Below are 13,356 nucleotides of genomic sequence, written 5' to 3' on the forward strand. Positions count from 1 at the left end.
CTTTTTGTTTTCCAGGGCCAAGAAAATGTCTTTTGAGCTATGTACAGCTTTTTTAACAATTGAGTAACATATACTCCTATGAACAAAATTTTGAGCACATTTCTTTTTCTCTAGCTGATTCTTCCAGAATTTGGGAACTATTTGTGAGTATTCTCAATTTATGGCAGTGTAGTTGTTTGCATAAGTGCAATAAGAATCTCTTTTCTTTGTAATGGGACACAATTGGAGAAACTGGTTATTTTACCAAGGCTTTGACTGGAATGGTATGCCTTCTTTAAAGAATCAAAGTTGACTCAGAGTCAGTAAGAGCCTCTTGAGAAATCTGGCCTCATATCGTGTCTGTACAGTCCCTGTACAAGGTTCCTGACCTGTGGTAACTAAAGAATATCACTTTCTAACAGACCCAGGAGCCCAAAGTGATCTTAGGACCTCCAGAGGAGAGGAATTTACCCAGCTCATAAGTATTCGAGGATACAAACCCATGGCTGGCCTCAGCTTTTAAAAAGTCTTATCTGAGATTCTTTATGGAACAGAGTCCCATCAAAGCCAATTTTAAAAGCCTATGTGAAAAAATAATTATTCTTGCTGCACTTTATGCACATAATCAGGCCAAGTACAATAAGACTATAGTTTATTTTTTAAACAAATCAGTTCTATCATGATTTGTTTTTAATAGAAAATGGGGACTAGAGAGAGAAAAAATATGCTTCAAAAGAAAAACTATAGTATATCTGTTGTTAGCTGTTCTTGAATTTTTTCTGCAGTTTGGAGTAAATCCTGAATTCTTTGTGGCCTACAAGTCCCCAAACTAATGCTTTCAAATATTTACTTTTAAAACTGGGAATTGCACTTCTTACCCTAGTCGGTACTAAAACTATAGATAACAATACTAACACCTTTGCCATGTAAGCCTTGGAACCCCAGCCAGGCCCGCATGGGTATGCTCAGACAGTTGCAAAGCAGTTTCACTCCTCTTACCTTGGGGTCAACACCTACCCCCACTATTTGCCTGATCAGCACGAAGAAGTTAGAGCAATTGTCACCCTTTTTCCACCTTCTTTAGCCAACATATTAAGATTTAAGATGTTATAAAACCCAAAGGGAGGGATTGAAACTACCACTGCAAAATTATAACTGAGATAGTGAAAGAGATTTGACTTAACCAACTCTAACTTGGTTCTAACCTCCAAGCTGTCTTTGTTTATTCCTGGGCCTAGGCTGAACTAACTTTGGGATGAACTTAGTTTATTGTTTAAAACAAAGATAATAATAGCCCTTTCACAAAACAAACCTCCCTCTTGACTGGGAACTAGACTGCCTTTGTAAGACCAAGAAATTAGCCACAAGATTACAAATTATGATTTAGGAGTCATGCAGCTGGAAGCTACAAGATTCTGACCCTCTGTAAACTGCTCCTAAGATCAGTGCTTGAAATATTTTGCAGACCCTGCACTTGACGGATCAGCTGGCACCAGCCAGATTGATAAACTGGCTCATCTGACCTTGTGGCCCCCACCCAGGAACAGACTCAGCACAAGAGGACAGCTTCAGCTCCCTATTATTTCATCTCTGACCTGACCAATCAGCACTCCCAGCTCACTGGCTTCCCCGCACCCACCAAGTTGTCCTTAAAAACTCTGATCCCTGAATGCTCGGGGAGACTGACTTGAGTAATAATAAAACTCTACTCCTCTGAAAAGAAAAAGTTACAAAAATTAAAGAAATAAAAATTATAATAAGAGTTGCAAAATTGCTATAGTAAAAGTTTATGGGTTAGAGTCAAAACTAATCACTGCTACTTTTCTGGCTCTGATGAAGAACATTTTTCACTGAACAGCAAAGCTTCAAGGGTCCAGTTTTTTATGCCATAAAATAAGGTGAAATAAACTCTATTAGCTAGGGACAGGGCAAGACTTATCTCTCTCCAAGTTACTGTATATATGAACAAGATATGGAAATGACCAAAAATCTGGATGAGGCAGGTTATGTGTTAGGAGGAAGAGAGAGAAGGAGGGAAGAAGGAGGGAAGAAGGAGGGAAGAAGGAGGGAAGAAGGAGGGAAGAATGATGCCTGCCAGATGTGAAGAGTTGATTCTCTCTCTTTCTTAAGGATGAGACTTTAATTACTATGGCTACCACCTAAACACACATTGGCTTAGGGGATCATTTTATAAAAACCTTCTCATTTAATAATAATTCACTGAGATCACAAATATGGGAGGTAAACATTTTATTCATGATAGGATATGATTTTTGAAGCTACTTGTTAGAGCTTATAAATTGGTATTAAGATCGTTTTGGCATTATAGAAACCTTTTGGATAGGATCAGTGACAACTCCAAAAAAAACTAAATCATAAGGAGGTTCTAAAAACATGATCCTCTAGGGAAGTCTGCAATGGAAACATTAAATGTGGCAATATTTGGATCATATGCCACTTTAAGTCATTAAAGTAAAAAGAAAAGTAGGATTCAAGCATAAATCTCCTTCCATATTTATTCCATATAGCTCCATAAATGGTGCATTTCACAATTTGAGTACATTGATTGATTGAAATACTGTAGTTCTTCCATTAAAATCATGAGTGTTTCCCAGTGCCAGAAAGACTTTATTTTAGAAGTAGAAATTAGACAAGTTCCCATTAAGGATTATATGAATGCATAATTTTATTCAGGTAAAGAGATCCTTCCCCAAATGCCACTATAAGAATTTTATATATTATCAATTACAACAGGTACATACCTGTATATGTATACATTCAAAATTAAGTGCAAGAAGTTAAAATGTAAAGTAGATTAAAAATAATGAACTGTTCACGTATACAACTGGTTTAAGTGTAAAATGGTACAACCTGTCTGGAATGCAATAGACAGCTGTTTTAAACTTCTTCAGAAAGCATGTACCTTTTGATTCTTTTAATGCAATTAGAGGACTAACATGAGAAAAGTACTTGAAAGGCAGAAAAGGATGTTAGCACAGATAGTCACTGCAGATTTACGTATCTAATTAGACATGGACTCAACCTAGAGGTTAAACACTGAAGGAATTGTTTGGTGGGTACATTACACCCTAAAATAGATTATACAGCTATTAATGTTGTCTGTAGTGACTTTTTAATGACTAGAAAACACACTTCTGATAGAAAATAAGTTTTGAAAAGTTTCTAAGACTATAGAAAATTGTTTTGATTAGCAGATTTTATACACACACACACACACTCCCCTTTAGAAAAAAAGAAGAGAAGAAAAAATTTATTCTTCCATGATGAGATAAGAGGCAGTGGTGAGTTTTTAAGTTTCTGTACTGTCTAGATTTGTGTCACATCACCTATAAAAGTTATTCTTACATGGATTACTGAATTGTCAATAGCAGAGGCCACAAAATCTAAGTACTGAAAGTAACTATCAACTTAGATTTGTATAACCAGAAAAACTATCTTTTAGGAGTGACGGTAGCATTCCCACTGAAACTATTCCAAAAAAATTGAAGAGGAGGGACTGACTCCTCTCCAACTAATTCTATGAGGCCAGCACCATCCTGATAACAAAACCTGACAACAAAAAAGAGAAAACTTCCGGCCAATATCCTTGAGGAACATTGATGTAAAAATCCTCAATAAAATACTGGCAAACTGAATCCAAAGCATATCAAAAAGCTTATCCACCACGATCAAGTAGCTTTTATCATTGGGATGCAAGGTTGGTTCAACATATGCAAATCAATACCAGTGATTCATCACATAAATGGAACTAAATACAAAAAAAACACATGATTACCTCGATACAGAAAAGGCTTTTAATAAAATTCATTCCTTCACAATAAAAACTCAATAAAGTAGGCATTGAAGGAACATACCTCAAAATAATAAAAGCCATCTATGACAAATCCACAGCCAACATCATACTGAACAGGCAAAAGCTGGAAGCATTCCCCCTGAAAACTGGCACGAGACAAGGATGTCCTCTCTCACCACTTTTATTCAACATAGTATTGGAAGTCCTGGCCAGAACAATCAGGCAAACAAAAGAAATACAGGGCATCCAAATGAAAACAGAGGAAGTCAAACTATCCTTATTTGCAGATGACATGATTCTATACCTAGAAAACCCCATAGCCTCAGCCCTAAAGCTCCTTCACCTGATAAACAACTTTAGAAAAAGTCTCAGGATACAAAATCAATGTACAAAACTCACTAGCATTCCTATACACCAACAGTCAAGCTGAGTGCCCAATCAGGAATACAATTTCATTTACAATAGCCACAAGAAGAATAAAATATCTATGAATACAGCTAACCAGGGAGGTGAAAGATCTACAAAACACTGCTCAGAGAAGTCAGAAATGACAGAAACAAACAGAAAAATATTCCTTGTTCATGGGTAGAATGGATAGGAAAAATCAATATCATTAAAATGGCCATACTGTCCAAATCAGTTTATAGATTCAATGCTATTCCTATCAAACTACCAATGACATTTTTCATAGAACTAGAAAAAACTATTTTAAAATTCATATGAAACCAAAAACAGAGCCCAAGTAGACAAGGCAATCCTAAGCAAAAAGAACAAAGCTGGAGGCATCACACTACCTGACTTCAAACTACATACTATATACTACAGGGCTGCAAACAACATGGTACTGGTACAAAAATATACATGGAAAATGGAACAGAGAGCCCCAAAATAAGACTGTACACCTACAACCATCTGATTTTTTATGAAGCTGACAAAAACAAGCAATGGAGACAGAACTCTAGTCAATAAGTAGGATAATTGGCTAAGCATATGCAGAAGATTGAAACTGGATTCCTTCCTTACAGCATATACAAAAATCAACTCAAGATAAATTAAAGTCTTAAATGTACAACTACAAACTGCAAAAACCCTGGAAGACAACCTAGGCAATACCATTCTGGACATAGGAACAGGCAAAGATTTCATGAAGACAGGAAAAGCAATTACAACAAAAGTAAAAATTGACAAATGGGATCTAATGAAACTTAGGAGCTTCTGCACAGCAAAAGAAACCATCAACAGAGTAAAATAGACAACCTCCAGAATGGCAGAAAATATTTGAAAGCATGCATCTGACAAAGGTCTAATATCCAGCATCTATAAGGAAATTAAATTTGTAAGGAAGAAAACAACCCCATTAAAAAGTGGGCAAAGGACATGAACAGATGCTTTTCAAAAGATGACACACATGTGGCCAAACATATGAGAAAAAGCTAAACATCACTGATTAAAGAAATGCACATCAAAACCACAATGAGATACCATCTCACACCAGTAAGAATGGCTTTTACTAAAAGGTCAAAAAATATCAGACGCTGGTGAGGTTGTGGAGAAAAGGAAACACTTATACACTGTTGGTGGGAGTATAAATTAATTCAACCATTGTGGAAAGCAGTGTAACGATTCCTCAAAGAGCTAAAAACAAAATTATCATTCAACCCAGCAATCCCATTACTGGGTATATACACCCAAAGAATGTAAGTTGTTTCATCATAAAGACACATGCACTCCTATGTTTGTTGCAGCACTATTCACAACAGCCAAGACATGGAATCACCCAAAATGCCCATCAATGATAGACTGGATAAAGAAAATGTAGTACATATATACCACGGAATATTATGCAGCCATAAAAAAGAACAAGAGCATGTCCTTTGCAAGAACATGGTTGACACTGGAGGCCATTATCCTTACCAATCTCAGCAGGAACAGAAAACCAAATACCCCATGCTCTCAATTGTAAGTGGGAGCTAAATGATGAACACACATGGACACATAGAGGGGAACAGCAGACCCTGGGGTCTATCAGGGGGTTGAGGGTAGAAGGAGGGAGAGAGTCAGGAAAAATAACTAATGGAATGGGTACTAGGCTAAGTGCCTGGGTGATTAAATAATCTGTACAAACAACTCCCTTGACACAAGTTTACCCATATAACAAAGTTGCACATGTACCCCTGAACATACAATTAAAAAAAAAAAAAGACAAAAAAGAGTGAATGTAACCAAGATACTTTAAGACATACAAAAACTGAGGTTACTACAAACAAACCCTCACTAAAGGGAACATCTGAAGATGTACTTCAGAAAGTAGGAAATCGGCCACGGAAATAAATTGAGACACAAAAAGGAATGCTGAGGGGGAGGGAGACATGAACATATGGATAAATCAAAACAAGCATTGCATATATCAAACAATAAAAAATGTCTAATTATGAGGTTAAACATAAGGTGTAACTTAGTACTGCACAATATTAACATATTCTTTGAAAAGAGAGAGGAGGGGATCAGTATTAAACTCTTTGAAAGTCCGTGTATTGTCTGGAAAATGGATGCAATTCCAATAAAAATTCCTCAAGGCTTTCGTGTACCTCTATTGGTTTTAACATTTTTATAAAAGATCAAGGAGCCAAAATGGCCAAGACACCTCTGAATTAAAACAAGGTGAGGTGAGGAACCTTGCTCTACCAAATTTTAAATTTATTATTATTAATGTATAGTAATTAAGAGCAGTAGGGTACTGATGAAGGGATTGATGAACAGACAAACTGAACAAAAAAGAGACCATACCCATACATATATAGAAACCTCATATGCCAGAGCAGTGGAAAAAGAATAGGATCTTAAATCAGTCATGCTAGGATGTCTGGTTTTCCAAAAAGGAAAGCAAATAAATTGTATTCCCAGCTCTCACCTAACACACACACACATACACACACACACACACACACAATCAGTTCTCAAGTAGATTTATGGTTTAAATATGCATGCAAAAAAAATGAAAGCTTTTAGCACAAAATACAGGAGAATACAGAGGTAGGGAAGTATTCTTCAAATCTCCATAAAATATCAGTATATACAATTATAATAAGATCACTATCCTGCACTCAGATAAACCTCATAGCTATCTCCCATTTATAAGTGATAACATATGATTTTTTTTTATTCTTGAGTTATAAAGTTGTCTTTTCTGAATGCATTTTTAAATGAATTCAGAGTGATATGATAGATTTAGAGGCTTGGCAGGGGGTTAAGTTTGAGAGGGGGTGTCAGGGGTAAAAGACTACATATTGGGAACAGTGTACACTGCTCAGGTGACAGGCGCACTAAAATCTCAGAAATCACCACTCAAGAACTCATCCATGTAACCAAAAACCACCTGTACCCCAAAAACTATTGGAATAAGAAACAACTTTAAAAGAGGTATAAAACAAACTGTGAGAAGGTTATTTGAAACACACAGAACTGACAAAGGATTTGTGTTTTATTTCTTTTATATATATATATGTATTATTATACTTTAAGTTCTAGGGTACATGTGCACAACGTGCAGGTTTGTTACATATGTATACATGGGCCATGTTGGTGTGCTGCACCCATTAACTCGTCATTTATATTAGGTATTTCTCCTAATGCTATCCCTCCACCCTCCTCCCACCCCACATCAGGCCCCAGTGTGTGATGTTCCCCTTCCTGTGTCCATGTGTTCTCATTGTTCAATTCCCACCTATGAGTGAGAACATGTGGTGTTTGGTTTTTTGTCCTTGCAACAGTTTGCCAAGAATGATGGTTTCCAGCTTCATCCATGTCCCTACAAAGGACAGGAACTCATCATTTTTTATGGCTGCATAGTATTCCATGGTGTATATGTGCCACATTTTCTTAATCCAGTCTATCATTGATGGACATTTGGGTTGGTTCCAAGTCCTTGCTATTGTGAGTAGTGCCACAATAAACATATGTGTGCATGTGTCTTTATAGCAGCATGATTTATATTCCTTTGGGTATATACCCAGTAATGGGATGGCTGTGTCAAATGGTATTTCTAGTTCTAGATCCCTGAGGAATCAACCACACTGTCTTCCACAATGGTTGAACTAGTTTACAGTCCCACCAACAGTGTAAAAGTGTTCCTATTTCTCCACATCCTCTCCAGCACCTGTTGTTTCCTGACTTTTTAATGACTGCCATTCTAACTGGTGTGAGACAATATCTCACTGTGGTTTTGATTTGCATTTCTCTGATGGCCAGTGATGATGAGCATTTTTTCATGTGTCTGTTGGCTGCATAAATGTCTTCTTTTGAGAAGTGGCTGTTCATATCATTCGCCCACTTCTTGATGGGGTTGTTTTTTTCTTGTAAATTTGTTGGAGTTCTTTGTAGATTCTGGATATTAGCCCTTTGTCATATGAGTAGATTGCAAAAATTTTCTCCTATTCTGTAGGTTGCCTGTTCACTCTGATGGTAGTTTCTTTTGCTGTGCAGAAGCTCTTGAGTTTCATTAGATCCCATTTGTCAATTTTGGCTTTTGTTGCCATTGCTTTTGGTGTTTTAGAAATGAAGTCCTTGCCCATGCCTATGTCCTGAATGGTAATGCCTAGGTTTTCTTCTAGGGTTTTTATGGTTTTAGGTCTAACATTTAAGTCTTTAATCCATCTTGAATTAATTTTTGTATAAGGTGTAAGGAAGGGATCTAGTTTCAGCTTTCTATCCATGGCTAGCCAGTTTTCCCAGCACCATTTATTAAATAGGGAATCCTTTCCCCGTTGCTTGTTTTTCTCAGGTGTGTCAAAGATCAGATAGTTGTAGATATGTGGCATTATTTCTGAGGCCTCTGTTCTGTTCCATTGATCTATATCTCTGTTTTGGTACCAGTACCATGCTGTTTTGGTTACTGTAGCCTTGTAGTATAGTTTGAAGTCAGGTAGTGTGATGCCTCCAGCTTTGTTCTTTTGGCTTAGGATTGACTTGGTGATGTGGGCTCTTTTTTGGTTCCATATGAACTTTAAAGTACTTTTTTCCAATTCTGTGAAGAAAGTCATTGGTAGCTTGATAGGGATGGCATTGAATCACCTTGGGCAGTATGGCCATTTTCACAATATTGATTCTTCCTACCCATGAGCATGGAATATTCTTCCATTTGTTTGTGTCCTCTTTTATTTCATTGAACAGTGGTTTGTAGTTCTCCTTGAAGAGGTCCTTCACATCCCTTGTAAGTTGGATTCCAAGGTATTTTATTCTCTTTGAAGCAATTGTGAATGGGAGTTCACTCATGATTTGGCTCTGTGTTTGTCTGTTTTTGGTGTATAAAAATGCTTGTGATTTTTGCACATTGATTTTGTATCCTGAGACTTTGCTGAAGTTGCTTATCAGCTTAAGGAGATTTTGGGCTGAGACAATGGGGTTTTGTAGATACACAATCATGTCATCTGCAAACAGGGACAATTTGACTTCCTCTTTTCCTAATTGAATACCCTTTATTTCTTTCTCGTGCCTGATTGCCCTGGCCAGAACTTCCAACACTATGTTGGATAGGAGTGGTGAGAGAGGGCATCCCTGTCTTGTGCCAGTTTTCAAAGGGAATGCTTCCAGTTTTTGCCCATTCAGTATGATATTGGCTGTGGGTTTGTCATAAACAGCTCTTATCATTTTGAGATACGTCGCATCAATACCTAATTTATTGAGAGTTTTTAGCATGAAGGGCTATTGAATTTTGTGAAAGGCCTTTTCTGCATCTATTGAGATAATCATGTGGTTTTTGTCTTTGGTTCTGTCTATATGCTGGATTACGTTTATTGGTTTGCATATGTTGCACCAGCCTTGCATCCCAGGGATGAAGCCCACTTGACCATGGTGGATAAGCTTTTTGATGTGCTGCTGGATTCAGTTTGCCAGTATTTTATTGAGGATTTTTGTATCGATGTTCTTCAGAGGCCAGTGATCATTAATCCTATGTTCAAATACTCGGTATTACAGATGTGTAACTAAGGTTTATATAATGGAGAGCAACTTACATGTCCAATTCTGTTTTGTTTACACCAATGGCAACTAGCAAATTCTAAAATTCCTAACTAATCAGAAACATTAAATATAGACCAAAAAAATCACTGTGCAGGTAAAGACCTAGAGGGCTCATCTGCTCTCTATATATGCCTTAAAATATGTCTACATGCGTTTATCCTGGAAAAAGTATTTTAGAGACCCATGAGAATACTTAAGTATTCTTAATAACCTTAAGTGCTAGGGAGCTCTTGATTATTTGAACTCTGAACCCCCTTCTGTGGTTACTTCAGTAGTTTCTGAGATAGAAAAATAGCCACCAGGTTCCATATAATCTCTACATTCCTTAAACCTTATTAGATCATCCTTTACCCTTTTAAAAAATATATAGTTAACAGATGCACTGCTTAGCTGACAAAGTTTGAATAATTAGCTTTTTATATAAACACATACTGCCTATTCTTCTTTTGAAATGTCATTTTTATTTTTAAACAAAACACTAAAAATTTAGTCTTGCCAAAGTATTCCAGATTACACTGTAAAGACTTCTCCAACACTGTGCTTCTAAGCCTAACCTTTTGATTCCCTTTAGTAAAGGCACTTAGATTACATAAAAGTAACAGAACTGGGAGAAATGCCATTCCAAATTTTGATGTATGGAATGTTTAAAAGTGGTGAGTTCCTAAAGTGGATGCTTTCCAACAATCATCTTAATTCAGGAGAGCAATATAACAGACAAGTTTAGAACATGCTCTTTGGAGACTGAGCCTTGGTTTCAGCCTCAGCTCTGCCACTGTAACTTATCCAAAGCTTCATAGCGGGTATCTTCTCTAGGGCTTCAGTTTCTCATCTGTAAAGTGTGAGAAATAGTAGTTCCTACCAGATAAAGTTGGTGTTATGATTAAATAAGGAAATTAAGTAAAAGTTTAGTCCAGTTCATGGCTCATTGTGAGCATCAGTACACGTTAGTGGTGGTGGTGATGGTAGTTGGTGGTGATAATAACAATGACAGTGACAGAGAATGACAATGAGACCAGAAGATCAAGAATAGATTTTCTTAGCCTTCCTTAAACCAACCATATAAATCAATCTAACTCAGAGCCAAACCACAAGAAAGGCTGGACCGCACGCCCTGACACTGTTGCAAGGCCAATGCCACGGCTGCTGCCACAGCTCAGTCACACCATGGACTGTGAGTTGTCTGACTGGTAGTAGAAGTCTCTCTTCCTACCTCTGATGGATGGTAATGGCTACTTTGGATGGGATCCATTTTACATCCTCTGACTTAAACAGCTTTGCAAAAGTAATTTTTCGTTATTTTGAGAGGATAAGTAACACTACAGAAGTACTCATGTCCAACAAAGTGAGGATCATGCAACAAAAGGAAAACACCCCAAGGAAAACAAATGTGTAGAGGAGATAAATTCACTTCAGGATGGATGTTTACCAAAAAGAAATTACATCCACAATTCTCTCAGTTGGGGACCAATGGCAAGTTACATGCCCCCTGTTTAGCAGCTGAAAGCCAGCCAGATCCTGTGGCTTGGCTCTCTTACAAGCTTTAAATACACGAACTCACATAACAGCACCCAAGCAAGCAAACAATATGCACACTGCTCTTGGCTAAGAATAGAGAGAGAGGGAGGACAGAGAACTTTTTCAATAACTACAAGCTTGGAGAGCTTATACAGATAAATGGGTTCAGTTTCTGCTGAGGAACAAAACATTCAATTAAGACTTCAAAATTGCTGAAGGATACTTTAAAACACAGTGTCAGTGTCTGTCTCTCACCTTAGAACTATCTAGGATATATTATAGGAAACTTTGAACAGATAACGATTTTAGTTTTTCAGTAACTGCTTTTCTTCTATTTCTTCCACCTATCCAAATAGGTTTTCTACCATGAAGAAAAATGCAAAGCAATTCCGTCTGTATTTATTAACTCTAATTTTTAAAGAAGTAACGGTATAAGGCACAATGTCTGCCAGACTGGATTACCTCATCCCAATTCAGTTCTAGTATTCATAGAAAAAAATCTATGCATCTATTTGCCTACTTAGTTTAAGATTTTCAGGTGATTCTGATGTTCTCCTTGGTTTAAGAACCACTTCTCTAGATCAGTACCATTAAGCTCATTTTATCTATATTCCTTAGTGGACTGACATTATCAACATCATTGCTAATTACCACTAATATGTGCCTATGTACAACATCAAGCATTTCACATGTATTGACTTACTTGGTATTCATTACAAGTTTTGAGGTAGGTACTATTTTACAAATGAAGAAACTTTTGGGTTTGTAAAGGATTGGTGAAGTCACTTAATCACAAAGGTCACGAAGGTACTAAGTAAAGAAGCCTATGAACCCCAAAGATTTCACTCTTTAACAATGTGTTGTATTTCCTTGGTTATATAAGAGCTGAAAGGGTTAGCAATAAAGTAGAAATGGAATATAGGGAACTAGGTTTGCAATAAGGTTGAAGATAAAGAGAAATTAAATTTCACAGACTCTATTAATCAGATCTTTGTCACTCTAATGTTCACTACCTCCAGTTCTGAAGCTGAAAGGCTTCCTCAACTGCTGAATAACTGATGAATGTTGTAGGTTTACTCATTCATCTGACCTTTGTTACACCATATTGCCACTAGGATTTTTCATGATATGCAGATACATTCTGAACCACAAAGTTGAATAACACACCAGTGCAATAAAATTATATAGTCATGGTTTTGCAATGATTTCAAAGTATGTTGTTTCATCCCTAAATAAATCATCTAACTCATGATGGGCACTCAATAAAGCCTTATTAAATATACAACTATGATCTCACACTTGGAGAAACTGGATTATTGTCAGAAAGGCACACATACCACCCCCAGATCAACAGTGGAGCCAGACATTGAGGTTTGCCCGATTACCAGACACTTGGCTTAACCACTGTGTGTCATTTTTCATCCCATGACCATATAATATGGTTCGAATCCTTACTTAACTGACATGCTAAACTATCAAGTAGGATTTTATAATCCAATTTGCTTCTCATCATTTAGGCAGCTGTTTTAACCAAACTTTGCTAATTTGTTTCAGGGAATACATAAAATCCAGTGTTTTTCTACCCGGGCTGGAAAAATAATATATTTTGCTAGTGAATTTAGAAGTGTAGATTACTGCCATAAAAATGTATGATAGGAAATTAAGCTAATTACAAGATGGTAAATTTAAGGTTTAAACTGCTTAGTAAATTCTTATTAATCTTGCACTAAAAATTGATACCAACAACAGACAAGAGTTACTTTGTGTAAACTAGCTCTCCTCAAATTAGTGATATTTCTTTCCTAGTAAAAAGAAGTATTAATATAAAGTGTGTCTTCATTCTCCCCATATCCTCCAAATCATATCAATAGCTTTGGAGTACTTCTGGCTCCACGACAGCCAAAGTCCAGTAAAGCCCTTGGTAATTTGAGACCTGCGGTACACATTTGACAGAAGCCCCCTTTATTTTCCTTTCTGTCAAAACACATGAATGTTATCACTACATATTACTTTATGTTTGGACACTTAGT

At 36.8% G+C, this 13,356-nt stretch overlaps 1 protein-coding gene across 4 annotated transcripts in view; it reads right to left on the reverse strand.

Annotated features, from left to right (window-relative positions):
- RSPO2 (R-spondin 2) overlaps positions 1–13,356 on the reverse strand; it is a 198,494-nt gene that overhangs the window by 18,797 nt on the left and 166,341 nt on the right. The gene's annotated exons all lie outside the window — the stretch shown is intronic.

The sequence above is a fragment of the Pongo abelii genome, chromosome 7 (genome assembly GCF_028885655.2).
Source record: "Pongo abelii isolate AG06213 chromosome 7, NHGRI_mPonAbe1-v2.0_pri, whole genome shotgun sequence".
In the NCBI taxonomy this organism is placed as follows: Eukaryota; Metazoa; Chordata; class Mammalia; order Primates; family Hominidae; genus Pongo; species Pongo abelii.